General features: G+C 36.4%; 1 protein-coding gene across 1 annotated transcript in view; it reads left to right on the top strand.

Annotated features, from left to right (window-relative positions):
* ITGA9 (integrin subunit alpha 9) overlaps window positions 1–25131 on the top strand; it is a gene marked incomplete at its 3' end in the record, with an annotated part of 228818 nt that overhangs the window by 98897 nt on the left and 104790 nt on the right.

Here is a 25131-nt window from a genome sequence, read left to right as displayed (position 1 = left end):
ATCATCAAGCTGTCAGGATACCTATATGATAAGTGTGCACATTCATTGACTATGTTAATGTAGCACAGGGAATACCTTTGCACCAATATGCTTGTCTTTAAGCTGGTAATTAATTAATTTTATAGAATTAAGTACTGTTTTAAAGAAAAAATAAATATGAGATTCAGAAATAATCTGGTGGTACATTACTGACAATGCTTTCCTCTGTCCAGCTTCTATATTTTCTATTTTTATTAGAATTGTTAAATAAAATAAAGTTGTTAACAGATGAAAAGTAAAACAAGAAAAAGTCTATGAGAATCAGCAGTATGATGCCAGAACTTCAGGAAGTATCAGGAAAACTTGCAAGCAGAAGGAAATAGAGCTAAACGTAAAAGGCAGGCCATCACTTTCACATATGAGTCAGGCAGCTTTTCAAGTTCTCAGGCACCCATTTTGTGATTTCATGCAAAACATTTGCCTCCCCTCATCTCCAAAACAATTTTGAACATTGAGAATTACAAAAAAAAATCATCACAGTTACACTCATGAGATCTCTTATGAGATGAATATGACTTTACAAGATTTGGCCTGCCAGAGTACTAGTAGCAAGTACTAGTAGCAAGGACTGCCCTGGCTGTCTTCAGCAGTACTTCAAGCAGCTGAAGTGGGCTGTCCCAAAAGGCACCTAATGATTCTGTTGTTTATCAGTATTACAAGGGAGGGAGAAAGCAAAGCAAAGCAAAGCAAAACAAAACAAAACAAAACAAAACACATAGATGAAAAATGAAACAATCTGCAGTGCAAATCATAACAGAAAATGCAAAATAGCCGTTTATATTTGGCATGATAACTTGGGGGAGTGGGTGGGCGCTCCCATTTCTAGACCAAACTGTCTTAGCTCTGAGAATGCCTGAGATGGGTTACTTTACTATAGATATAGTGGGTTAACCCTGGCTTGCGTCCGGGATATTTGAGGGAACACCTCCTGCCAGCATCAAGTTCCCTTCGGCCAGTGCACTCACACAGGGAGGGTCTTCTCAGGGTGCGGCTGGTAAAAGATTGCCGGCGGATAACACCCAGGGGGAGGGCCTTCTCTGTGAATGCGCCTGTCCTCTGGAACCAGCTGCCCGTGGAGCTTAGGACCGCCCCTGACCTTCGTTCATTCTGCCGGGACCTGAAGACCTGGCTCTTTGAGCTCTCTGGCCCAGGCTGAGAATTTTTAACTGGGGTTTTATTTAAGGGATAATTTAATTTTTTTAATTGTTTTTTAACTTTTGTATTTTTTACTGTTTGATTTTAAATACCCTGTAAACCACCCTGAGTCCTTCGGGAAAGGGTGGTATATAAATTTAATAAAATTAAATTAATTAAATTAAATTAATTATTTACCATTTTAAGGCTCAGTGTGCATTTGATACTGAACTGCTGTTCTTTTTCTTCAGACAAACTAAAAGAAAGAAAGACTGCATATTCAGATTTGGGAACAATGTCACTTCTTTGAAGTAGGGATATGGTCTACAGATATAGAGCCAAATAGGACAGTATCTGGAAAGGGAAGGAGACCTGCCCATCTAGACATTTCCCTCCTGTCATCCATTGGGTATTATCTTATGTGAAGGATCCAAGAAATTTTGGATTAATATTTATTATATTTTATTTACAAGTGTTTGTATTGCTTATAAGCCATTTGTAAGAATTATTATTTGGAAAGCCAAAATATAAACTTTATTGTTCTAATAGAGAGCTGCAGATCATCGCATCACTTGGAGATTCATTACATTTATCTGTTCCTAAACAAATAATATGATGGTTAAGCCCATTGGTTGCATTAGAAATTGCTTCCTGAGCATTTTCATCTGTTGCTGGAAAGTTATTGTCCCTTTTTGCAATTCATAAATTTGTGAATAATTTATCTGTAAGTATGAAGGAAATAAATATACCCATAAAATTGAGGGGTCATTTAGATTGTTTCGTAACATCCATCCCTAAAGACTGAATATTCAAAATGTTAACTTTTGTAAATTTAATTTTATGCTCTAGTGGAGTAAATGAAGGATTCACACATACCCTCCCATTGAGTTTATTTAATTAGTTGACACAAATAAGTAAACAGTTTGATCCAGAACTCAGATGTCATATGACAATGGCTTCCACATAGTGATTGACTTCTGTTTAGAAATGTGTGAAGAAATGTTGCTATATTACTTGACTTCCTTAAGCACCTTTGTTTTGTTAAGATATAAGGTTTTGCTTTATTTTGTTGTAGTTTTGTGGGCATGAACATTCAAATTCAGTTATATATTTTAACCTTGGCAAAATAGGAGTAAACTTTATAGTTATTTTTCATTGCACACAGAAATTCCAAATATAATACTGATATAGTGATGGGTCTGTGTGATGAGGACTTTAAATAACTTTTTCGCTCTCTAAGGATAATTCAAATCTGCAACCTTCACCAGTAATTTTATTATCATTTTAAGCAGCAGGCACTGTGAAATATTTAGATTTCACAAATGATTCAGTTGTTTAGCAGCTAGCCATTAACAGCTTTAAGAGACAATTTCATAGTTGAATGCCCATTTGGCAACCCAGTGTGAGACATGATGACATATGCCCTGTTTACATAGCTCCTTGAAAAGACTTCCATTCAGATTTTCTGCCTGATCATGGGAGGGTTGAAGAAAAATGGAAGCAAAGTATCACCAATGGCCTCATTCTTTCTCCTTATTGATTCTTCCCATAGTGCCTGAACAGGGCTAGTATCTTTTTTGGGTGGGTGGGAATGGAGGGCACTAATCCACTGTTTTCCTCCAGCTGTAACTGAAAGCTAGCCAGATATATACATATTTTTATGTATAGCTTTTAATTTATACCTTACTACTTTGTATGAACTCAAGACAATTTGTCTATTTAACGTCAAAACATGTTATAATCCAATGTGTTATCCTTCTGTATAGCTTCGCACTTTGTGTTCTCATTTGGAAGGCTACATAAGTACAGCTTAATTCTTGAGATCTCAGCAGTCTTATTAAGTCTTATTAAGAGTACGGATAAAGGCCTTTTCTTCCCTTTATGACCTTAGAGTAAGCTGTGAGCAAGAAAACCTTTTGTTAGTGATTTTACTGATTTTATTTAAGCTGCTTTATCATTATCTGGCTGAAGAATAAAATTTAAAAAACATAATTACAGAGAAGGTAATGAATGAGATAGTAATTTACATGAACTATCTTAATTCATGCAAGATATAAATGTGTAAGCTACCTTTTAGTAATGGGAGTTTCAGGTTGACATACAGTTTAAAAATGAATATAATAAACTCATAAGAACAAAACCACAATACTGCAGGGTTAGACAATCAGCAGGAAAAGAAACACCAATAGTCAGAAAAGTTACTAAACAGCTTAAAGAAGCTATAAATTGTGCGGTAATATTTGCATAAATAAAAACACCATTATTGAGGGTTAAAAAGATAATAAGAAATAACAGTGAACTTACTTCTCCAATGAGATGCCACTCTGAAAAAACCCTTCAAACATTAGTACTGATTTATTTTTTTAAAAAGTTATTTAATAAATAAAATTGAATTGGTCTCTTGGGACCTGTGATACTCCCAGTAAACTCTAAAAGTTTATATTACAACTACATTACAACTAGGCAACTCATGCTGGAAGTGTCTGGATTAGGCTTTTCACAGTGCAGATTCCTATTAAAATATGTTCATTTTCATTGAAGGAGCATATTTTAATAGGAATCTGTACTGTGAAAAGCCTAATGATGACACTTCCAATATGAGTACAATCTGGATGTCAGCTAAAGAATTCTAGAAGTGGAATTTCATACATATGGAAGCCATCCAAGTTTAAGGAGTCTAAAACATAATGTTGAAAAATCATCTCTTTACCCATGACTTTACAAAATAAATTTGGAAAAGCATATATCCACTTTTAAATTATTCAATTCAATATTGCTTGGTAGTTTTAATGTATTGTGTAGTTTACTGCCATTTTGATTGTAAATTGCTTTAGGATGCTTTAACAGATAGGAAGTAATAGACAAATATATTAAACAAATAAATTTTGAGTGCTGTATTACAGTATTGTAGATTAATACCTATGTTTTCCCCAAAATAAGACCTGGTCTTATTTTTTTTTCCTCCAAAAGGTCTTATTTTGGGGGGATGTCTTATTCCCCCCCCGACAAACCTGTTGGTCTCGCCGTGGCAGCCCACACGGCCACAGCCCTACTACTTTTGCAGCCGCTTTCACCCACTTATGACAGGACGGTGCCACTGCCATGAGGCTTGTCAGGTGAGGGGGGATCTGCCTCATGTGCCCCAGTTACCATGCCTCAGGCTCCCGTAGCCAGGCCTTCTACACTGCCCCACTTTTCTGAGGCCGCTTTTGGCTGTTCATGGCATGATGCGGCATTGCATGGCATGCACACCAATGACACTACCGTGAGGCTTGGCAAATCCCCCCCCCCCGATCTGCCCCATGCACCACGTGCTTTCCAGCTCCATTGCAGAACTTGATGTACCACTGCCCATATGCCCTCACTTCCCCCAAGCATTTTTTCACTAACCTGATTTCCAGCTCCGTTGCATTTCTTCTTTGCATTTCTCCATCAGATTTCTTCGCTGCCGCATGCAGGGAAACAAAAGAAGTTTGTGTAATTAAAAAAAAAAATTCAATCAGACCTTCCAACTTTGCAAGATCTTTTTTTTTTTGCGAAAAGTTGAAAGGTCTGATTGAACTTTTTTTGTTTTTAGTTTCACAAACTTTTTTTGTTTCCCTGCACACAGTGGTGGAGAAACGTGATGGAGAAATGCAACAGAGCTGGAAATCAGGTTAGTGAAGAAATGCTTGGGTGAAGTGAGGGCATCTGGGTGGTGGTGCAGCAAGCTCTCTAGCTCCACAGCAGTGGAAAAATGCGATGCAGCTGGAAAGCAGGTGGCGAGGCAACCCCGCCAATGGTGCCAGGCGCTGAAAGAGGCCTGTCTTTCTTCAGTACTGCCCAGGCCCACCAGAAGGAAGGCCGGCATTTACTGAAAGTGGGCCACAGACAATAGGTTGGGAACCCCTGCTGTAGAGACTTTTCTACAAAATGTAGGGCGGGAAGTTGTGGGAACTGAAATTCAGTACTGCGTTAGATGACCTCAGTCTGTAAAATACCAGCTTCATAAGTAGCAATTATTACGGTAGCTAAGTAGTTTTATGTGTTCTATGTGGAGGAGAATTACAAATAACAAAAATTTGGTCCTGTTGTCTTAGCTCCCATGGATTGCAAATTGTAATGCCAGCTTACTATAAATCTTGCCTTACTATAAGGTTCTTATAATTTCAGAATAAGATACTACACAAAAGTATCTTTGCCCAAGCAATTAATCTGATTTTTTTTTCTCCTTGAGAGCTTTGACATTCTTTTGTGCTGCTGCCATATGTGTTGTAAATCAGCTATCATTTTATTCCTCAAATATGGCTTAGTTTAAATCCTGGCTGAAGCTTTTCCTGTAAAAGTCATGGTATATTCACAGTCTTTTGGGATGCTTCCAGATCAACCACAAAAGCCTTGATTTTTAATAGTCATCCTTGCCTAGCCGGATGGGTGAGAAAGTGGAAACACAGGGAGAGCATGATAAAAAAAGGATAGACCTCTGATGATCTTCAATGAAAGCTGATTGCCAAAAGCATCATAGATCACTAAAAGGAAACTTAGGAGGCCAGACATACATATCACATCACATCACATCACATCTTATATCATATATCATATATCATATCTCTATATGATTATTGCTATAACATTTTTAAAGTACATTTAGTATTTCTTCAAATCTTAGTTATTCTGTCTCCTATTACTTTTATATTAGAGCCTCAGGTTTCATTGCACCATTTTCAGGTATTACTACCTGAAAGAGGGATCATTTGGTAATGACTACATGCTTTAAATACTTAGAGGGTTAGCAGGTAGCAGCCTGGCTCAGGAATTCTGGGAGTTGAAGTCCATGAGTCATAAAAGAGCCAAGGTTGCCTATCCCTGTTCTAGAGAGTATGATGAATTGCTTATGTCATTGATCTCTAGATCCTGAAATTAGACTGAGCTGGGCACTGCATTTATATAAACAAATAATGTTGTCATTTCCTCAGCCTCTTGATTGGTTTGTTCAGATACAGCTCAGTTTTCAGTTGTTAAATGTTCATGTGCCAAGTGAAAAGAGATATATTTCTGAGAAACTGGAGAAAGGCCGTAGTCACCAATGATACTAACTAGGCAGACAAAATTAAACAGCTCCCCATGCTCCCGATCCCCTTTAAAAAACAAAGAAAGAACTCTTACAGCTTCATATGCATTAGCTGGGCCAGTCAGTCTTAAACTGAGATCATGAGCACTCAACAATATTTTTCCATAACTTGTTTTTCCCCCAGAAATAAAGAATATTGAAATAAAATATAAATAAAATTGGTTTTAATCCTCTTTTTATCTTCTCTTACATTTGAAACCTGAGTTAGAGGTTTTAATGGGATGTATGAGCTTCCATGTAACAGCATAATTCATTAGTATCTAATAAGATTTCTTAAAGCAAATCTTAGAACAGAAATAACAATTGATCTATTATGATAGTCATGGTTATAGGGCCGTGGTGGCAAACATATGGCACGCGTGCCACAGGTGGCACGCAGGGCCCTCTTTTTGGGCACGTGCGCTGTTGCCCCAATCCTAGGCCTTCAGCTGGGTTTTATAAAACCTTTTCACTTTAGGCCTCCGCCGCCGTGTGAAAAAAAAAAGTTCAATCAATCAATTTCAATTTCTCGTGGGGAAAAAATGGTCTCGCAAAGTTGGAATTGATTGATTGAACTTTTTAGTCCCACCCAGTCTGCCGTTAACACTGCAGCCACGGCCACCCAATGGGACATGCCCACTCGGCACCCAACGATACATAAGTGGGATTTGGGGTTGCAGTTTGGGCACTCAGTCTCTAAAAGGTTCGCCATCACTGTTACAGGGGATACTTAAAATCCACTTTCATTAATTTGTTGAGAAACCCCTCCCCCCCCCAAAAAAAAGATTTTTCAGTGCTTTTCACTGAAAAGCTCATGACATACTTTATGTGGAATTGCAACCAAAATCATTCTGGTGATTTCTACTCCCCTCCAATGGCTTTCTGATATCAGAAAGATATGTCAAGATCTCTTTATAGGTTAGCATAAAAGTCAGTTGTCGAACAATGAAGGTTCAGAAAATAGTTATGTAAATAGCATCTGAAAGATTTAGTGTTTTATGTGAAGAACCTCAGGATATTTTTTCCTCTATTCTGTACTTTGCAGGACAGAGTGTGTGTGTTTTTTTAAAAAATTGATTTAAGGCATATGTCTGAGCAAGGGCTCCAGTGTTCTGTTTTTAAAAGAAAGGATATTCAAAAAAAAACCCCTCCTTTTCAAAGACATCCCTTTACCCACATTTAACATTTTCCGATGAAACAAATTTACAGATTTTAATTTGAATGTTTTGTGACATCAGTTTCTAATACTCTTTCTTTGATAAACCATCATTATATTTATTTATTTCCGCGCATAAAATCTTTGTTCGATTCCCTAAAATATTTGATAAAAACAAGATAAATCCTGGTATTGTGCCTATTTAAAAAGCAGTTTTTCTTACCCAGTCAAAATTCTTCCATAAAAACTTTCCATTTCATCCTATTATTATTATAATCTGCTTCTCCATCCCAAACAGATTAGTCAAGTGTCTTACAAAATAATACTCCGCTGTTTTTATAACATATTTTTTGGACTCAGGATGTCTTTGTGTCGGCTTCATAGGTTTACTGACAAGTTAACAAATTATTTGTTTTATTGGCTCTTGTGGCACTTGTCTGCTATAATGAGAGAGAAATAATTTCCAAATAGGGGTTGAATGAGATCTGGAATTTAGGCTGCTTTTGAAACATTCAGTTCCATTTTTTAAATAGAATGATGGAAAAATCTAAACTCTGGAAATAAGGAGTGTGATATATACATATTGCAGGTTTTAATGTTTCAATATTTGCCAAGAAATACATTTATGTTACATAGCTTAGCTGCTTGGACTGACTTTGCATCTCAGGAAGAAAAGTGAGAAGAGTTAGAAGTATTTTAAGTATCCATTTTGATGCCTGAGGCAAATATGTGCAAATATGGGCAAATATACAGGTGAAACTCGAAAAATTAGAATATCGTGCAAAAGTTCTTTTATTTCAATAATGCAACTTAAAAGGGGAAACTAATATATGAGATAGACTCATTACATGCAAAGCAAGATAGTTCAAGCCGTGATTTGTCATAATTGTGATGATTATGGCTTACAGCTCATGAAAACCCCAAATCCACAATCTCAGAAAATTAGAATATTGTGAAAAGGTGCAATGTTCTAGGCTCAAAGTGTCCCACTCTAATCAGCTAATTAAGACATAACACCTGCAAAGGGTTCCTGAGCCTTTAAATGGTCTCTCAGTCTGGTTCAGTAGGAATCACAATCATGGGGAAGACTGCTGACCTGACAGTTGTGCAGAAAACCATCATTGACACCCTCCATAAGGAGGGAAAGCCTCAAAAGGTAATTGCAAAAGAAGTTGGATGTTCCCCAAGTGCTGTATCAAAGCACATTAATAGAAAGTTATGTGGAAGGGAAAAGTGTGGAAGAAAAAGGTGCACAAGCAGCAGGGGTGACCACAGCCTGGAGAGGATTGTCAGGAAAAGGCCATTCAAAAGTGTTAGGAACTTTCACAAGGAGTGGACTGAGGCTGGAGTCAGTGCATCAAGAGCCACCACACACAGACGGATCCTGGACATGGGCTTCAAATGTCGTATTCCTCTTGTCAAGCCACTCCTGAACAACAAACAACGTCAGAAGCGTCTTACCTGGGCTAAAGAAAAACAGACCTGGTCTGTTGCTCAGTGGTCCAAAGTCCTTTTTTCCTGATGAGAGCAACTTTTGCATCTCATTTGGAAACCAAGGACCCAGAGTCTGGAGGAAGAATGGAGAGGCACACACTGCAAAATGCTTGAAGTCCAGTGTGAAGTCTCCACAGTCTGTGTTGATTTGGGGAGCCATGTCATCTGCTGGTGTTGGTCCACTGTGCTTCATTAAGTCCAGAGTCAACGCAGCCATCTACCAGGAGATTTTGGAGCACTTCATGCTTCCTTCCACAGATGAGCTTTATGGGGATGCTGACTTCATTTTCCAGCAGGACCTGGCACCTGCCCACACTGCCAAAAGCACCAAAACCTGCTTCAGTGACCGTGGGATTACTGTGCTTGATTGGCCAGCAAAATCGCCTGACCTGAACCCCATAGAGAATCTATGGGGCATTGCCAAGAGAAAGATGAGAGACATGAGACCGAACAATGCAGAAGAGCTGAAGGCCGCTATTGAAGCATCCTGGTCTTCCATAACACCTCAGCAGTGCCACAGGCTGATAGCTTCCATGCCACACCGCATTGAGGCAGTAATGGCTGCAAAAGGGGCCCAAACCAAGTACTGAGTACATATGCATGCTTATGCTTTTCAGAGGTCTGATATTGTTCTATGTACACTCCTTGTTTTATTGATTGCATGTAATATTCTAATTTTCTGAGATTGTGGATTTGGGGTTTTCATGAGCTGTAAGCCATAATCATCACAATTATGACAAATCACGGCTTGAACTACCTTGCTTTGCATGTAATGAGTCTATCTCATATATTAGTTTCCCCTTTTAAGTTGCATTACTGAAATAAAAGAACTTTTGCATTATATTCTAATTTTTCAAGTTTCACTTGTACATTTTTTGTTCCAAATAATTGATTTTTATTTGAAATCTGGCAATTGGATAGGGCCCTACTCTCCTTCATATCTAAGGACAGCAAGCTTGGAGGATGCAGAACCAATTGTTTAGGATCCATTGTTCAAGAGATAGGATTCTTCCAAGTCTAGGAGTGGTGTGACATGCACTCCCAAGATTGGTTTAGAGTCATTCACTCACTTATTCACAGCCTATGTGGCCTCTTTGCTTTCTACCTGGGTTTCCTAGATAGGTGCAGCAAGACAGCATACACAGGCTTAGTCTTGTTGCCAGGAAATAATTGGGAATACATACAAATCTCTTCCAACTGTACACCTAGGTACAAGAGGTTATTTGGAATACAAAGAGTCCCAGTGAATTTAAAGTAACAGCAAAACTTTACTGATTACAACATGTTCTTTCTCGCGTGTACACATACACTCATTCACACTTATACACATTCTTCTTAACTAAGTTGCCAGGCACTAGCTAGAGGAAGCAACATGCCAAGGCTGGATCCAAAGATGAATCAAATAGAGGGTGGGCTTCAGGACCCTTTTTTATCCACAAAAGTTCTTGCTTTGTTGATTGACTGGAATTGGTTTTTTTTCCCCAAATCTAACTTTGTCTGGTTCAGTTGAATTTTCCCCCCATTTGTTTCCTTAACAACTTATTTCTTTCTTATCTGCCTTTCTGAAGGGGACTTTTAGGTCAGATTTCTGCTTTTTTGTCTTCTTTGCTTATGTGTCTGCTTCATTTTTTAATAGCTGGTAGTTTCATTGCTGCTTAAGTAGTTGCGTTGCCATCTAGTTGTAGGATCACTAAACTTTAGCTGTACTTTAGCTGTACTGTAAATTACACACCCAAAAGCATATCCCTGAATTATTTTAAGCTAGGGCTATCAGGTGGAAAGAAGGATTTTTCTATATGTGGATTTTTGCAGTTCCACATTTGGTAGACCTACTTGAAGGTCTTACTGGAAAAATGTTAAGGAATAATTCATGGAAGGAAATCCTTTAAGTGATTTAGTCATCCAGATAAGACCTTTAGCACAGGATGTGCCCATGAGATTGATTTTCAGCTCATTTCCTATTTTAGTTTTCCTGGTATCAGGAAGAAATACAAAGGAACACAAAATGTCAATTTCTCAGAGACCAAATAATATCAGTAAATCTAAGTGATCAAATGAATGTCAGATTAATTTTAGTGTAAAAATATTTTGTATATCTGACATAATTTCCACTCCTGATGTGGAAGTAGTAAGACAAGGATCAAACAGCATGAGATTATGCATTTGGAGTAATGAAGTTCTAATAATTATCAGTGTGACTTGCTTCTTATATGTCTACTTAGTAATAACTTCAATTGCATCATAAAATATCGATCACTCTTCATCAGTGCAGAAATTTTGCAGAATTATGTGTCAGTTATCCCCAAAAGAAATTTGGGACTTACGAGCCTATGTAGCCTCATCATTCCTCCCCACCACCGCCACCGAGGTTACATTGGCTCTGAAGCTACTGGCCTTTCCCCCAGACATTAGGCCTTTGAAGGCTGTGACTATGGCTGTGACTATGGCTGTGATTGGAAGAAAAGCACAGTGATCCTAAGCATTTGGAATTATTTGGATTTTGCATAGGTAGAGCTCTTAAAACGAGTGTGTTCTTTCCAAATGTGAGAGTTCTAAATTTGGACTCAAATTTTCAAACACACTGAGGGGATCTTAAATATATTCAGGATAACTGGCTTCAATATTGTCCATAAGCAACATTCTAGAATATACTGCCAGCTGTCTTAGCAATTCATAGCTAATGTATATGATACAGATAAGAACTCAGTAAAACTTCCTTTTTTGGGATATTAAAGAAACTGTTAGAACAAGAATGTCTCCTGTATTTAAAATGCTAAATTATTGTAAAAGACCTTGATATAAAGACAACATTTCCAATGGTATTTCATCCCAGTAGAATCATTGATGGATTTCTGATCACTCTAAGATAGGGTAAAAATTGCTCTCAAATCAATTTCTTTCGAGAGGTTTTTTTTGTCTGGCCTTGGCCAGTGAAACATGTGAGACTACAGATTCCAAAGAGGAGAAAAATGCTTTTATTCTAACATTGTGCCCTTTTTAAAAGACATAACAGATAAATAAATCATAGGTTAATTGATATTCTGCTTTTGGGGCAAAAAAGGAAGTATGCTAGAGAAAGGGAAATAAAGAATTATATTTGGCTCTTTTGTATAGAGATAGTTAAAAAGCATTCTGTTGACTTTGGAGGCATGAAATATAATAGGTTTGGCAGTGCAGTTCAGAGGAGAACTTTTTTTTGTTATTCTTAGAGGCTAGGAAAATGGTCAGGCTTTCACTGCAGAATTTGTAAGTATTAACTATATTAAAACAATACTAAAAATACAACAATAATATGCGTGCCCTTGGGCATCCTGTCACTGGAATTAGTTGTATATTGCTTTTCAAGGCTTACTGTAAGATTTGGGAGAGTGTCAGTCCCCAATTAGTATCAAACTTTTAGTAGGCTCCCTGCTCTTTTACTCACTTAACTTGAACTCTTTTGTAGTCTATTACTGAAGGTGACCCAAGTGAATCCAGCTGGGCTATTGCCAAGTATGCTTGGATAGGATTGGCATCTTCCATAACTGTAGAGATATTAAAAGATAGAACAAAGCATGTGGTTTGTCAGTGCTGCAAATTTAAAATGCCCATTCTTTGGCTAATTATTAGATGCCAGGACTGATGGTTATGCAAAGGAACTGTGGGTGACTGACATTGATAGACTCCAGTAATACCAAATAGCAATGTTTCCTGTTCCTTGGGATCAGATGAACTTAGAGGCTTACTAGGATGCTGCTATTACCTGTTGTAAAATGTAAAGATATACCGGTAATTATATTTCCATTATATGCAAAATTTGTCTCTCCTTCCAGACTATTTCTTTGCCAGTCATCTAGCTATCTGCCAGTTCCTGTTTTTTCTACAGATGTTTTTCTTAAAATACCGGTGTTTCAAAATAAATTTTATAGCAGGATGATCATTTGAAATTGCATTTGGAGTTAATTTAAAATATATGAATGAACTATTAGCTCAGATTCCTATGCACTGATATATATTTGTTACTATATATAAACCAAATCTTGTAGCTTGATAGAAACATGTCACCTTTTAAATATAATATTTTCATATATCACATCTGACATGTTTCAGTTAATTCCTTCCCTTATTAATTATTTAAATTATCCTGAATTAAAGATTGCATATTTTCTACTAGCCGATTTGTTTAATGGAATTTCTATGAGAATGGCTAAATTCTTCTGTGTTGCAATTTTTGCCAAAAATATTGCATGAATCATGCATGAATTTATTTATTTATTTATTTATTCGGTTTATATACCGCCCTATTCCCAAAGGACTCAGGGCGGTTTACAAGGCAAAATTTAAAAACAATCCAATATAAAATTAAAATAAAATTAAATTAAGTCTAGCCCCAAAAAATTAAAATCACAATTTAAAAACATTAAACCCCTCAGTCCAGACCAGATAGCTCAAAGAGCCAGGTTTTTAGGTTCCGGCGAAATGAACGAAGGTCTGGGGCAGTCCGGAGTTCCGTTGGCAGTTGATTCCATAGGGCAGGCGCGCCCACAGAGAACGCCCTCCCCCTGTGGAATTTGAATAGTTTGGTTATTTATATTGATCCAGATTAGGTTAATAATTCTTAATCTTTACTTCTATCTCCCTAGTATATAATTCCATGTTTTGTTTATTGTTTTACATTGCATTGACCCTAAATCTGATAAATACGACCTGTTCCTTTGAAAATGAAAGCTTTCATCATTTTGTAAAGGATGAAACAAGAAGGAGACATAAGTATTGGGAGTAATAATGCAATACAATAACCAGTGACCCCAAGGAGAAGGGGAAATATATATTATTTATAGAATTTATGAGTCCAAAGTGTATAAATTGTGTAAATATCTGTCATACTCTTCTGTTTTGTGAGGTGAGAAATGTTAGTTATAATGCAAAGTTCAAAATTACTTAACTGCTTCATTGCTGAGGCTTTCATTATTTCCAAGAAAGTCAAATTTCAGGTTCAAAAATTCAAGCTTTTTCGTATGTTAAGTAAAATAACAGAATTACGATTATTGTTAGTTGCTAGACTGTTAAAAAGTTATCAAATAAATATAGGACTGGCATGCAAAGGTCATATTTGTAGGAGCAGCTGGTTTTGTTGTTACGCTACTCAATGAGAGAATGCTAAAGGGAATCTAACCTGAGAATTAGCTGTCTTTTTATTTGACATTTTTCTTATTTGTGCATAATATATTTTAAATAATAAGAGGTCATTTTAACTGTTCTCTGGAGGTTGCCGCATATGCTCCCATTAAGAAGTTACTCGTCGTCCTTATTTTTTAATGCTCAAATGTCTCAATCCTCCTATATCTCCAAATCTTACCACTCTTGAAGTACATAGCAAATACCATGTAACAAATGATGTACTTCTATAACGGATGAGTTTCTTTTTGATGACGTATAAGGGCATGGTTGATTAAACTGCTTTCAGATATTCAGATGGGAAACTGTGCAAAGGAAATGAATTGTCGTTGAGAGGTTTCAAAAGTATACTTTATTAATACTTTGTATCGGTAACACCTCTTGTTTCAGTTGCCTTAGAAATGGAGAAATGATAATTGAAGCTTATTTGGAAATTGTTGCTTGGAACCATGTCACAAGTGAGAGCTTTCTAGTTTACATTAGATGATGTTTTTTCTAAGCAGCTTTAAGTGAACTCATATGAGTCATTGTACAAAGGAACTTTATTTTACCACATTGTAGAAATTATATTCTTCTGCTGTCACTGATGCTGCTCATTTGTAGAATAGCTGCATATAAAAAATGATACAAGAAGCAGAGAAAATATGAAAGAGCTCTTGAGACAAAAAGGTCGCAGTTGTGTAAAGAGCAAGGAGGATGGGAGACATTTTTGAAAAGGAGTCTTTTTTTAAGAGACATCTCTATGTGGACTATAATATGATCATGAGAACAGACAATTGGGAAAAATTAAACTGATCTTCTTTTTTATGTTTTAAGCACTCTGATGGAAGATATGTTATTTTGTATTCCACACCAGGCAGTAAAATATCTTAGGTTGGTCCTCCAGCAGTGCACAAAGCCAGTGAGGTTAGTTAGGTTGACAGATAAGTGATTTGCTGGGATGCAGCTGTTTTTGATAATGAAAGTGAAAAATGAAAATTGTTAAACTGTGTTCCTTAAAGTTAAAAGACAGTTTGCAAGTTTTCTGGTCTGTATATGGTCACAAACAATATGACCACTATTGTATTAAAAGATATACATTTAGAAAGATTTTTCCTTTTCTTTGTTTTACTTTTTGCAGCTAGGAAATTGTACCTTTAGGAATGGAACATGTCCTGGAGGAAAACACCTCATGGCTTTAAGTGGTTTACTTAGAAGATGCAGCTTCAGTCATAGTAGATACTTCTTCAGTTTAAGTAGCAAAAAGTAGAGAATAAAAGCAAAGTGTTGTGGGTGAGAGCTGTGCTTTCTTATTGCCTAATGATGGATATATCATCAGTGAGGAAGAAGCTGGTGTGTGTGCTATATGAAAGGTCAAGAAAAACATGGCACTCATTGTACTGGGATTGTCAGGGGGGAACTTTGTATTGGTTGCTGTCCATAGGAACCATCCTGGGCTCTTGCTAATGGGAAAATGAGAGCTTGTATGGATGTTCGAGGTCTGCACGCCTCCTGTGTATGGGAAGTGTGTACTACACATTCTATGACATGCGTGAACCACTTGAGAAGATAGAAGGGATGACAAAGGACAGCATAGTTAGTTCTGAAAATAAAATCCTTTAAAGTGTGGAATTTCTTTTAAGACAAAAATGTTAATGTATGAGTTGTTTTTTTGAAACTAAAACCTCAGTATTCAGGTTAAATTGCCGTGTTAGCACTTTACGATAAATAAGTGGGTTTGGGGTTGCAGTTTGGGCACTCGGTCTCTAAAAGGTTTGCCACCACTGCCTTATACCATTTCAGACAATCGCTGTCCAGTCTTTTCTTAAAAACTTCCAGTGTTGGAGCGTTCACAACTTCTGGGGGCAGGTTATTCCACTGATTAATTGTTCTGACTGTCGGGAAATTTCTTCTTAGTTCTAAGTTGCTTCTCTCTTTGATTAATTTCCATCTGTTGCTTCTTGTCCTGCCTTCAGCTGCTTTGGAGAATAGCTTGATTCCCTCTTCTCTGTGGCAGCCCCTGATATGTTGGAACACTGCTATCATGTCTCCCCTCTTCTTTCTCTTCATTAAACTAGACATAGCCAATTCCAGCAACCGTTTTTATATGTCTTAATCTCCAGTCTTCTAATCATCTTTGTTGCTCTTCTCTGTAGTCTTTCTAGAGCCTCAACAACTTTTTTACATTGTGGTGACTATTAAACTATAGTGGATGAATTTAAGCATCTACAAGAAGTTAAAAACAAATCAATCACATTACATTTGTGAAGCAGATATTAGATATGGAGGTATACTGAACACAGCAAGAAGAATCTTGGCTCTGGCAAATGCAAAAACATGTGCTTTACAGATTGCCAGCTCTAATCAATAAATATTTTCAGAGACCAAATAAAAAACACAATATGTATTTTTATAGCCTAGGGTTCCCTTTTATATAAAAAATGTAGTCTCTCATTCAGTTCCTGTTGAAATCAAGACTAGGAAGGGGCAAAACTGAGGGTGAAAAAGGAGGTAAGCTGTGGCACAAAAAAACCATGGTAAATTTAAACTGCTTGGGTTGGTAACACTATAGAGCTAGTTGCCGAAGCTTATCAGATTAATCCAGCATGATTAGATGAACTGGGCTTGTATTGCAGGGGTGTGCCAATCTCATTCCCTGTCAGTTCCCAGGTGTATCACTCCTCACTCCGCTCTTAGTGTTGCAACTTCTGTGGCTTGGGCGACACAGGCGTCCATTGAGGACCTTTGTAGGGCGGCGACATGGTCCTTGCCTTCCCCTTTCGTGATGCATTATAAACTGGATAGGTTTGCCTCCGCAGACGCCTCATTTGGCCAGAGAGTGCTGCAACAGGTGGTGCCACAGGGTGGGACACAGGTCCAGACTGATTCCCTCCCATAGGGACAGGGCAGCTTTGGTATGTCCCATTCGTGGATTCTCCATCTATCATGCTGGAGAAGGGGCATTGTCTTACCTGAACGCCTTTTCTCAGCATGATGATGGAGAATCCACACCCACTCCTTAGTGCCCGTCAGGTCCTGTGTCAGGGGTATGGGAGCCAACACGTCGGACTGTCGTCATTTGCTTCGTCGTGACTGAGAGGTGTCCTGGCCTAGGAGAGGCGTGGCAAGTTTGACTGACTTAGTCTAATTGGGCAGGAAGACAGAGTTAACTCATTCGTGGATTCTCCATCATCATGCTGAAAAAGGCGTTCAGGTAAAACAACGCCCCTTCTAATCAGGAAATGAGAAAAAATAAGTTGCAGTATATATGCGGATTTACTTTACAATGGATTTACTTTAAGAGGGCTTTTTCTGTTTATAAACAATAGTTTGATTTCTTTTTAAAAAAATAAACCCCTACCCATAAATAGGGATTTTTTTTATTTTTTTGAAGAAGCCATGATAAACAATGTAGCTTGGCATTATTTAAATCTACAAGCTTTTGAATGGCTTTTTCTTAGAATAATAGCGTTGTCATTTTGTTTGTGCTTGTGCTGGCCATTCACAGTGACAACATCTGCGAAAACATATTGCTGCATAGATTGCCAACGTTGATATTGCTGCTAAAGGGTAATGTCAGTGGAGCACGCTCAGAGTGTAACTGCATCATTCACAAGGACAGGCAAAGGCATATAACATGAAATCAGTGACTATGTTTTTGCCTTCTTGATGCATAGTAAACCTCTATGCATTTAGAATTCTCATTCCATAATCCATTAAATTGGAAAGCACAACACAGTTATATAGAAATATCTCTTGTCTGTGCCATTTATCCAGTTGGCTGTGACTCTAGACTTGAAATCCCAGATTTTTTTCTTTTTTTTTGTATTTTGCACACTTCAAAGTAAGGGAAAATGTGTCATGAAATAGAAAATAAATTATAAAATTTTTCTAGCATTTAATTTTATGGTCATCTTTCTGTAGCAATCATTTTCTCTCTTACCTTTAAAATATTATGGGTGAGAGTCAAATGGGCTCAAATGTAGGAGAATACAATTTCCAAAAGTAATTGACATCTTAATGAATATTTTCTGTGTGAGATCAATTTGAAACAAATATTGCATCGTAAAGGGAAAATTTATGGCTGTTTGTTATGAGCTAAAAAGACAAGGGACGCGGTGGCTCAGTGGGTTAGGACACTGAGCTTGTCGATCAGAAGGTCGGCAGTTTGGCGGGTCAAATCCCGAGTGCCGCGTAACAGAGTGAGCGCCTGTTACTCGTCCCAGCTTCTGCCAACCTAGCAGTTCGAAAGCACGTAAAAATGCAAGTAGAAAAATAGGGACCACTACGGTGGGAAGGTAACAGCGTTCCGTGCGCCTTTGGCGTCTAGTCATGCCGGCCACATGACCACGGAGACGTCCTCGGACAAGCACTGGCTCTTCGGCTTTGAAACGGAGATGAGCACCGGCCCCTAGAGTTGGAAACGACTAGCACGCATGTGCGGGGGAACCTTTACCTTTACCTTTTTAAAAAGACAGTCCTTAGGTATCCAATGCAGTTAGTTTTCTATATCTATTGCTAAATTTTGCTTAGCTTATCAGTTAGTGAATGAAACCCAACTATTTCTAAAAAAATCATTTATAACCGCAAAGAAAATTATATATCACTGCTATTAAAATAAAGTATCATTATTCATAATGTATCGACATTTTGTAGAGAGTTTGCATTGTGTGTATGAAGGAGAAAGGGTCAGACAGGAGATAATAAGGGGAAGAAAGAAAGGAAAAAAAGAAAATGCAAACTGAGCATTGGATGGTAATAATGGCTAGAAAAGGGCTATGCTGGAGAAGATTAAAGTGGGAGGCAGAAGGATTCAGTATATATTTATGTTTATTATTATTAAATTTCTTTGCTGCCCATCTCACTTTGAAATGACCGTGGCATATTATGAGAAAATATTCAAAAGAGAGAAAGCAGGCTATGGTGGGAATGTGGGACAAATGAAGGGGAATAAAGAAGGGAGCTATCAATTCTGTTAATCCACAATCATTGTCTGATCAGCCATAATTTCCTTGGCCCCAAAATATGTAGGGAATTGCTTAAAGTGAGCAAAAGTGATATTGAATGAAGCCAACATTACCGAACAATCAAATCCTTCAAAGATGGGATGTTGGATCTGGACAGAAAGCCAGATATCCACCAGAGTTACACATAAGACAATCAGTAGAACTATATAAATACACAGTAACTGAAATCATACCTTATGTTAACTCGTAATTTATTTAGTTATGGCCTGTTAAGTATGTATCATTTCAGTAATGTGTATAACACACTAAGACATGGTTTATTGCCCATTAGGATTAAGGTTTAAACTCCACAGGACAATCTAAACCAAACAAACAATACTAAGATATAGAGTGATGTGCCAAATAATACAAATGGATGAACAACTTGTAGACCTTAAGTGTCTTTTCTTTTGGTTCTATATCTGTAAAGCAGATTGAGATTAATTCCACTTGTTTATTTTGTTTAAGTCTTGCATTTCTTCTGTTAACTCTGGAATTCTGGTTGCCTTTCTACTCTTAATTGTTCTGGTATTAGTAATTGCTAGCTTTGACCTCTAGCATTGCTTAGTAGTTTAGAATTCGGTGCCTCTCTTTCCCCCTTTAATTGCAGGTCAAAAAGAACAGTTAAGTTGGGGAGACAGTACAGTTGACAAATTCAAGCTCTTTCTACTCTGAGATAAGAGTTCACTTAGTAAATTATGACTGTATAAATCTAAATGATAACAAATTTTGTACTGTTAACTCAAACAGTTACACTGATGATGTGCTTGTGCATTTATTTAGCGAAACTATTCAAGGAACCTCTGCTGTGTGAAGTTCATTTATCATACACACAGAAATCTGGCATAGGATGACATATGGGAGCCACTGGATACATACAAAGGGAATGAGAAATGCTTATCTGGTTCTAGTTTTCGTTTAGATTAGTAACAGACTTCACAGACTTTGAGCACACATGATGATAGTCACCAATAGTAGCAAGCAAATGATCAAGCTGTAGGGTAGTTCAGAGGTAGTTCATTTCAGATCTTTGAAGTGTTGGACATTGCCTTAAAATTGATTGGGGGACAGTGAACCATAACAATATAAAGCCATGATAGACTATGCTTTTTTTGTTTGGTAGCTTTAATCAATCTATTTTAATTAATCCATTGTTTACTTATTTATGGGAATGGAGTGAAGTCTGTTTATTTATACAGCTTCTAAAATTATCTTGGATCATTGTCCGGAACACTTGTTAACAGAGTTCAGATCTGGCCTTAGAATTGAAACAGCACTCTGATAGATAACTAATGTCAGGCTGTAAAGTGTGTACCATACTTTTCTTTCATCTCTACCTGGTCTACCTGCAAAGATTGGAACTCAAAAATATCATTTTATGTTGTTCTGCTTCTAACTTGATGGACAGTTCTAATCTAGTAGTATGAAAGGAACAAGGAATATGTGGCAAATGTCTGATGAAAGAATAATAGACTCTGTTTATTTTCTTAAGTTTGAGTTGTGAATAGAACATTTAACTCAGGGAAATTATAATATGCTGAAGCTTGTAGGCTTTGATAATTGTTTATGATATGTTCTTGACATTTGAACAAGGAACTGGGAGATTGGAAGTTCCTCTGAACTTCCAACACATAAACCACTACAAAAAGATCGGTCTTGAAAACAGTGATCTTGCCTGATAAATAAGCTATATAGTTTTTATTGTTTGGGGAGATAGGAGAACTACTTGCATATTGCATGACTAAGTCCATATGTTCTCTAGAAAGTTGTTTGTATTCTATAAAGAGATAAGTTGAAGGAGCAAACTATGTGATGCAATAAAATTGGCTGGGAAAAGGCTTAATTAATGACAAGAGACTGGAAGAAAAAAATATTTCTCTGGAAGAAATATCCACAAATGTGATTTCTCTGCTTTCTTTTTTTTGTATATATATTTTATTAGAATTTTTTAACATAACATAAATCATTCAGTAATTTGTAAACAGTATGTTGTCTGGGTAACATTTATAAGACAATCTTTAACAATTAATTTCTATGATCTATATTCCATATGTTAATTTCATTTGATTTCCCCTTTCCCCAAAGTATCTTTCTTTGTAAAACATTAGATTAACACAATTCTCATTATTTTAATTAACAACAATTAAGTATATAATTTCAATAATCCTACTTGTCATTTTAATTGTTTTATCTTAAATCCTGTTACCGTGTTTATTTCAGCTTATTTCTCCCCCCAAATTCTAAATATTCTTACTAGTGACAATTTTTTCAACAATTGACTATATTTACATTGGTGGATTTAATTCTGTTTTTTCTATATAAGCCCTCTCATAATTTTATATTTCTTAATAAGTAAAAAAGTAGAAAGAGAAAAGAAAAGAGGAGAGAGACAAAAAAGAAGGAAAAAAAAGAAAAAGAAGAAAGAAAAGGAAAAAAAGAAAAAAAGACGAGCACTGAGATACAAAAAATAACACACAACTTAAAATATGTATCCCTCCTAATTTAATATGTATTTATTCCCTCAATTTCTTCTTATTTTTGACCATAGCTAGGAATGTATTTAATCTATTTAAACTTTAAGCATTCCATTCAATAGATCTAATCATCTAATCCTTTAACTCTCATTCACATTTTTTATGCTTTTCTTATTGTCACATTTAAATAATTAAAACATTTGCTTTGTTTAAATCATTTCAACTTTTTTTAACAAAAAGAAGAAAAAACATATTAATTAAGAAAAAAGGGAAAAAAATCATCCCTCTATGAGTAATATACTTCAGAGTTTTTCCATCTCTTTAGCCATATTCAAACAAATGTTTCTATTTAAGTATTCTCTCTGATAAGTTCCATCATCTATTTTCTTGATTTCCATTTTAGTCTTTTTTCTCTGGCCATTGCCTTTCTTAATCAGTATGTTTTGCTGCATCATTTGTTTCCCTGTAAAGAATTTTTTCTCATTCTTTTCCTTATCTTCAAAGTTGCTTGGACGTGTTGAAATATTTCCCATTTGGATTAAATCATATTTTTTTTTATTTTATACGGTTCCATCTTTAAGTCTCTATCCTCAGAATTATGTTCAGTCATCTCTACTGTATTTTCCTGGGAAATTTCTTGGAGTGAAATTAAGTTGGAAATAAGTTGATTCATGCTCTCATGGTTATTCTGCAGTTTAAAGTCATTGTCCTTTGAAATTGTTGCTGCTTATCATATATTTCCTTTTGTGAAGTATTCATTGCTTCAGCTTTGTTACTCTCACTTTGTTTACACAGCTGCATTTTCTAAAAACTTTGAGGGTCAGAGAAAAAAAAATCCTCAACCACCAGCAAGTGTCAGCGTTTGCTCATTTTTCAGGTCATTCTAGTCTTTTTTTTCCTCTCTCTAAAGAGTAAGTTTCACCGCTTCCGGTAACCAAAAGGAGGGAGCAGAATCCCCCTCCCCCTTTCCTTCTTTGGAGATCTCTTATTTTGGGGACTTTCTTCTTCAGGAAAATAAGTAGAAAATCAATATTCTTACCCAGATTCAAGCATGCTGTTTTAAATCCGCTTAATTTAAAAGCTTATGACCTGTTGTCTCCAACTATGGCTGAACATGCAGTTAGTCAGCCTTTTCTTCTGTTGTTTTCTGGGAGGCTTCTCCTGGACCATTCATAGAGACCTCTGTCTCTCCTAAGTCCCTGGGATTTCCTTCCTTCATTCCACCCCTTCAGGGTGGGTTCTGGCCCCTTAGGATCCCCAACAAAAAGAAATTCTAGCCAAGGAGTTTGGCACTTCGAATCTTCAGACTACTCGCTGGAAAACAGGAACAGGAAGTCAATTTCTCTTCTTTCTGTTTGTCACAGTTTTCATCAAAGAAGTGAATCAGTACACTCTTCAAATGGTTGGTATTTATGATAGATATCTTCACACTAATTTAGAATTATGTGGTCTAAACAAAGGTTCTAATGGATTATTAAGTCACAATCATTTAATCATTAAGAAACTTTGGAGAAATATAGAACAATTTTTCTTCAACTGAATACATTTGATGCTGTCTAATTTTTATTGCCCTTGTAAGCAGTAAGTTTTTAAAATCCACACTCCACTCACTTTAATTAGAGATGCCTTTACAAATTTGAATATTTGAATAAAAGTTTTAAAGACTAGCTTGGCCAACATACTGTTCTGTGCAAAATGTGTAAAACTTAGACATCTCCTCAATTAATATAAAATATTTTCTTTGTCTCTCTGATTAGAAAAAAATAAGCCACAGCTACTCTTCTTAGGACTGAATGATTTTGCTCTATACATAATGAATAGCTAATTTGCTCTTGCCTCATTCTGGTCATTCATTCAGAAGGACAGGTCGAGCTGTGTCTTCTCCCAAGTTTTGACACAACTATCTATCCTTCAGTAATGATGATCTCTGACTTACCTGCTGTCAATGAACCATATAACATTATTATCCTTCTTCTGAGTCCTTTGGACTTGCAGTTGATTATTTAAAAATAAAAAAAAACTTGAGTTGAGACTGACATCTGGTGAGTATCTGCACATATCTGTATAATTTTCTTTAATATAGCAATGGTTTGACTTTTTTTTGGTAAAGTCTTATCTATTCTGCTGCTGTCCATGATAACTTCCTGATGGGCTTTTATCAAAGTGATAATTAAATCCAAACCTGATTAGCATTAAAAAGGTCAGGTATGATTGGCCAAGTGCTCTTTTTTATTAATATAATATTTCCCAAGTATGTGGGAAACTTTAATGAAATATTGTGGCACGTCCATAATTTTAACACAGAATTGTTTCAACTCAAAATGTCATCAAACCCTTTTTATCTTTCAGTTATCAATTATAATTGGCTGAAGCCAGCTTATATTCTTCTTCCTCTCAATTTTTTAAAATTTCCTTTTCCATTCGAAATTCAGTATTTTGTGCTTACTAAATCTATTTGGGTTTAGTAGACCTTAGACCTTTGTTAGGTAGGGTAGTCCAGAGCACACTAATAACCCCTTCTGGATGTTAGTAGCCCTTTTCAAAATATTTAAGACTAAACTTTTCAAGACTAAATATTTTCCTAAAGCACTTCCCAAACATATTGGCTCCAATTCTGTGGTACTCATGTTAGTTAATAAAGTAATTGAAATATGTATTATATAATAATCAGTTATTCAATGCTTCAATTTAAAGTGAGAGAGAAAATGGAATATGGTCGTCTTATCTTTTGTGCTCACCCCTTTCCCTTATTAGGGAAGCAAAATGCATGTATTTTAAATTTTAAGCAAAGAGCTTCTTGTTTTTCCCCCTCATAATGTAAGCAAATTTAATACTTTCTCAAAGTTCAGCAAATTCCTTCTGGGTGGTGTAGGATTTAAATTTGCCTCTATTTGCCTGCTTTTTTTCTTTACTCTGTTTTTTTTTTTACAATGTCAATGGAGACACAGGAGCTGGATATTTCAGAGGACAATCTCAATCATACTCTTAACAGTTTATATATCTAGCTGTCTTACTGTCAAGCAACAATTGCAACAGTGAGCTGAACAGAGTAGCTTTTGTCAGCTGTTCTCCAAATGCTGTATTTAATTTAGCATGCTTGGGATATGTTTCCCTTTTTGTACAGGATTTGGGTGTGGGAATGGAGAATCATAGGGAAAATGACAGAGACTAAATGGAGTATCTTAGAAGATATCCTGGACTCCACACCTTTAATTTCAGGTGTTTCTAGCTTATGGTATAATGAGGTTATAGTTATTGGTGGGATTTCAGTAAACAGCTGAAGTGGATTTGATGGATAGTTGTCTTGGTTCTTATACATGTTATGTAAAGGTCCTTAAAATCATAATTTTGGCACAGAATTGCTATGTCAGGGAAAATAGCTTTATGTTTTCTGAATCTATAAGTTAACTAACATACATTGGTTCACCTTATAGTTTTAGTATATCTCTTTTAGTATATTGGCCCTCTTCCTCATAAAGTTCTGTTTAGGAAAATAAATCTTTTATGAAAATAATGAACCCCCACTAAAATGCAAATAATAAGTTTTGTTTATCAAGGGAGATGAACTTGAAAAGCTGTTGAGAGCTATTTGGAGGTACTGAT

Source organism: Vipera ursinii, assembly GCF_947247035.1.
Source record: "Vipera ursinii genome assembly, chromosome: Z".
Lineage (NCBI taxonomy): Eukaryota > Metazoa > Chordata > Lepidosauria > Squamata > Viperidae > Vipera > Vipera ursinii.
Note: the sequence above shows the minus strand (reverse complement) of the source record. Positions and strands in the feature narration are given on the sequence as shown.